This window comes from Solanum stenotomum, chromosome 5 (assembly GCF_019186545.1).
Source record: "Solanum stenotomum isolate F172 chromosome 5, ASM1918654v1, whole genome shotgun sequence".
NCBI classification, from domain to species: domain Eukaryota; kingdom Viridiplantae; phylum Streptophyta; class Magnoliopsida; order Solanales; family Solanaceae; genus Solanum; species Solanum stenotomum.
Window position 1 is genome coordinate 18,583,667 of NC_064286.1, and position 5,689 is coordinate 18,589,355.

Consider the following 5,689-nt stretch of genomic DNA (forward strand, 5'->3'; position numbering starts at 1 on the left):
TTGGAAGAATTAAGTGATCTAGCGAGACATGATCCTTGATCTGGATATGATATCGTGCGTGAAACTATATATATCTATATATATTTCTAGTATTTCCATAGTTTGAAGCTTGTAAAAAGAATCAAAGATCTAGTAAGACGGGCTCCTTAAAGCACTTGTATTGATAGGAAGAATTAAGTGGTCTAGAGAGACATGATCCTTGATTTGGATATGATATTGTGCGTGAAACTTGATTTGGTTTGGTTTTTCTCTTTTCGATTTGAATTTTTTCGGTTCGATTATTTGGTTATGTCAATAATTAGAACCATAATCAAAATTATATTTGCAATTTTATATATATATATATATATAGTTTGGTTTTTTTCAGTTTCTCCCTTCTTTTTTCTAGAATCCGAAACCAAAACAAGAAATCAATCAATATAAATATTAATCCAAAATTAAATAAAAAAATTAATCCAAACTAGAATTCGATTCAAATTTAATGTAAATTATTAGGATGTATTTAAAAATATTTACATAATAATAGTAATATTAATCAGTAATTAATTCATGCAAGTAAATATTTACACATAAAGCACCTTTCAAATAAAAATCTCTATAATATTGTTAGATCCCATTTTTCAATCCAACTCGTCCTATTTATATGGACAAAATATTTATCTTTCAAAATATTGTTCCCTTCTCTCCTTTTCTAACGTGTCTTTTCCTATTTTCTTTATACATGTAAATTGTAATATTTCTTCATTTCATTTTCTCTTTAATAGGAGAGGTGATAACGCTTACGTGTCAGCATCACAAAAAATAATAATTGTTATTAATTAAAATAATTAATTATAAAAATTATTTTTTACTAAATAATTATTTAAAATGACACGTGTCATTTTAAAACTTCCCACTACTCCACAAGTTGATAAAGTATAAAAGTTCTTTTTTAAAAAAATAATAATTAAAATTGTTCTAAAAATATGCAGTTGTAACGTGTTAGATTCCATTTTTTGTGGAAAGAGAAATTTAATTACCTTTACGTAACCTTTTTATTTAATACTGTACGATTAAATAATAACTTAAATATGGTGATTAACGTTTGTGTGTGTTTGATTCCCTTTTTTTGTGAAAAATATTTTAAATTAGTTAAAGTTTATTATTTAAAATTATCATCTAATAAATCCTTAAATTATAAACCCCTGTAAATTTCTTTCAAAATTGATAAATTTAAATAATATTTAATATTTTAAGTTTTATATCAGATTTTTTCCTATTTACATTTTAAAATAAATATTTATTTTTAGAAAATTAAAAATTTCAACCAATAATAATAATAATAATAATAATAATAAAACACATCACCTAAATAGGGCGTTTTAATATTCCTTTTTTAAAAATAAATAAATAAAGTAATTATCCAACTAAATAGGGAGTTTTAAAAATTAAAACTTTTCATTTTTAGTCCTACTTATAAATAAATTGAAAAAAATTTAAATTAAAATTATTTAAATTATTTCTCTAAAAAGCATACTAACTAAACAATCTGTTTAGTTTACGTGAAAATTTCTTCTTTGTTTTATTTTCTTAAAATTATTTTTATTCTGACAATTAAAATTTAATAACAATAATAATAGTAATAATAATAATAATAATAATAATAATATAATAATAATAATAATAATAATAACAACAACAACAACAATTATAATAATAATATAAAAAACATCCACCTAAATAGGACGTTTTGATCGTTATTTTGAAAAAAAAAGTAATTATCCAACAAAATAGGGAGTTTAAATATTTCCCATTACACTCCTACTTCTAAACAAATTAAAAAACTTTTAAATTAAAATTATTTCTTTTGAAAAAAACACACTAACTATTGTTTAGTACGTTAAATAAATATCTTATTTGCTTTTATTTTCTTAAAATTAAAATTTTATTTTGACAATTAAAATTTTAAAATTCAAAAACTGAATGCTAAACAATTAAATAAGAAATATGAAGTTAAATTTTTTTTAGATATCTCCATCATTATTTTAAAATTTTAAAATTGATTGTCAAAAAATTAAATAAGAAATATCTCTCTCTCTCTCTCTCTATATATATATATAATATTTCCAACTTAAAAAACTTTTTCTAACGTCTGAGAATGAAAAGAATTTTGGAGTTGATGGCTGATGGGATGTTTCAAAACTTTTTCTGACGCCACTCTACTTTAAGACTTTTTTATCTTTCTTTTTTTCAAGGTATATGTATTGTGTACATATATTTTCAAGAAAAATTGAAAAAAAGACTTTGTATTTCCTTTACTTTTTGAAGAAAAACCTCTTCTTTCTTCTCTTCTCTTTATTTTTTCAACTTTGTCTTCTTTACGTTGCGTCGTCGTCGCCGTCGCGTCACTGGAGCCGGAAATTGACTTCTCTGTACTTTTTCAAGCTTTGTCCTCTTTACATCGCCGGAAACTGATTTTTTCTTCCCCAAATTTTTTCTCGGCTTCGGTCAAAGTGTCCGGATTGGATTGACCGAATCTGACACGCACCCCGCACCCGCGCCCGCACCAGTGTCGCGTCGAGACGGGTTTGCCTGCAAATATGAAGAGTCCGCGCAACATAGATTCTTCACTAATTTGTTCTTCATTTGTTACATGAGATGAGTCCTCCAATCTTGACAAATGATCGGCTATCTGGTTCTCAGTCCCCTTCCTATCTTAGTTAATATCCATCTGATTTGCCTCAGATTCACATCTTTCTTGTTGATTAAATACCTGATCGCAACATGGTCAGTGTAAACAACAACCTTGGTGCCTACCAAGTAAGATCTGAACATATCAAAAGCAAACACTAGCGCTAACATCTCCTTTTATGTGACGGTGTAGTTTGATTATGTTGCATCAAGAGTCTTGCTGGCATAATATATGGAATTAAACATATTATCTTTTCGCTGGCCTAGCACTGCACCTACAGTTGTATCGCTATCATCGCACATGAGTTCGAAGGGTAGCTCCCAGTTTGGAGCAATTAAAATAGGTGCAGGGTAATTAGGTTCTTTGTTGTGGCCTCATTTAACTTTCGATAATCCATGCAGATACGCCATCCAGTTACTGTCCTTGTAGGGATCAGTTCATTCTTCTCATAAGTCACCACCACCGTCATACCTCCCTTCTTGGGCACATTATATAGGACTCACCCATTATACCACATCTAGCCACTTTATTACCTCTTTCCTGACCACATCCTTAATGACTGGATTTGGTCTACGTTGGTGTTGTACACTCAGCTTGTGACCTTCCTCCATGTAAATCTTGTGCATACACAACGTTGGACTTATCTTGTGAATGTCAGACATCTGCCAGCCTAAAGCTGCTTTTCTCTTCTTCAATATACTCAATGCTGCTTCAACCTACGGTTCAGACAAATCGGCAGTCAAAATCACAGGTAAGGTCTTATCTTCACCCAAAAATGCATACCTTAGGTGGGCTAGCAATGTTTTTAGCTCCAGTTTGGGTGCTTCTTCAATTGAAGGCTCGGGTGGAGGACCCAACACCCTATTCAATGGCTCCCAATGATCTCTTGATATGCCCACGCTCGACATATCCTTTAACTGCACCAATTCTTGTGCTTCAACATCACCATAAATATCATGCCCCACTAAAACACGCTCCAGATCTGTTGCAAGATCTACTATTGTTATGGCAGAAAACTCTTCATACACGGCCGACAGTTTCAACGCCTTATATACATCAAACACTTCCACTTTGTCATGCGCCCGCATGGTCAATTGATCGGCTGCTACATCTATCATAGCACACCATGTGGCCAAGAATGTTCTTCCAAGGATGAAGGGAATCTGAGGATCTGGCTTAAAGTTCAGCACCATAAAATCTATCGAAAATATCAAGGATCCCACCTGGACCAAGCCATCCTCTATAACACCTTCTGGTTTAGCCATCGATCGATCTGCCAACTGCAAGATAATGGTAGTGGGTTTAGGACTACCCAACCCCAATTTCTTGTACAATGATGTAGCCATTAGGTTTATACTCGCCCCGAGGTCACACAACCCTCGTGTATGGATGCTCTTCCCTATGGTGATTTGAATCGTAAAGCTGACCGGATTTTTCAGTTTGGTGGGCAATTTATCTTGGATTCTGGAGCTGCACTATTTAGTAAGTGCCACTGTTTCATATTCTGTCAGTCTCTTCTTATTTGCCACAATCTCCTTCACATACTTGGCATACTAAACTTGTTTTAATAGAGAGAGAGACTTACCAAATCATTCGTCCTCATTCGGTTTTTTAAACTTATGAGGAAATGGTGGAGGTGGTTTTGCTATTGGTTGTACTCTATCTTCTTGTGCAACAGTTTCACTATCCTTGGATTCCTCTCTTTAACTACAGATTCAACACTTCTCTTTTTGGAGCCAACTCCTACAACTGCAACCCACTACGCGTACCTAGTGCATTCACCTGCTTGGGGTTGGGATCAGTATTTGCATTCTTGATAACTGATATAAAGGTCAATTCTCAGAAACAACTAGAGAAATGAACAAAGGGACAAATGTGAGTTTGGCAACCGGGGAGAATGTGTCTGAATAATCTACCCCATATGTTTGAGCATACCCTTTAGCTACAAGTCTGGCTTTAAGCCTCGCTATAGATCCATCTAGATTAACTTTAATGGTGAAGACCCATTTACATCCCACCGATTTCTTTCCCTTGGGTAAATCCACTAAATCCCATATGTGGTTGTCCTCTAAGACATGTATTTCATCAAGCATTGCATAAGACCATCCAGGATGATTCAAGGCCTCTTTCACGGTTTTGGGTCCAAAAACAAAGTCTAGAAAGGCAATCAAATATCTAGACATAGAGGATAAGTGGCCATAGGAAACAAAATTACTAATGGAATATGAGGATTTGAACCTATGTGTACTATGTGAAGAGCAATTGGGAGGTCAAGATCTTTTGGAGGATCAAGTGAATGAGGATCTGATGACAAAGGAATTGGTGCAAGATCATTAGTCTCTCGCCTCCTCGAGTAAACTTGATCAATTGACGGTCTTGCCACATCAAATGGAGAAGGAGCTTTCGAAGCAATAGTCGATTGGTCCTCAATAGAAGAACTGAGAGATGGAGGGACAACATCTGGTTCTTTTGTCAAAACACGAGTGACCAGATAGACTAACCACTCATCTTCCTCCCACTTACTTGTAGAAATCAGAGGTGCATAGAAGAATGGTGTACTCTCTGAAAATACCACATTTGTTGACACCAAATATTTGCCAAGTTCGGTAGCATAACACTGATACCATTTTTGGAGGCGAGAATAGCCCAGAAACACACACTTTAATGCCTTGGGTCCAACTTGGTAAAAGATGGCCAAACATCTCGAACATAGCATATGCTTCCAAATATCTTAGGTTCTACCGAAAATAGAGACTTGTTTGAAAAAATAACAACCTTCATTTGGAACAAAAGTGCTGTCTCAAGTAAGTCCCAAATAGATGCATGAGGTTGCCTGATGATGGATTGCTTGACGACTTTCTTAAGTGCAAAATTGTCGTCTTTTTGGGATGGTTTTGACTTGGTTAGTACTAAGAAGATAGTCATGCATGTGAATAGTGTTAAGCATGCTACCTCTCTATTTTAAAAAGGTTGAGCATGTTATGAATAATTTGTGACACTCTCACAACTCTTTTTGTG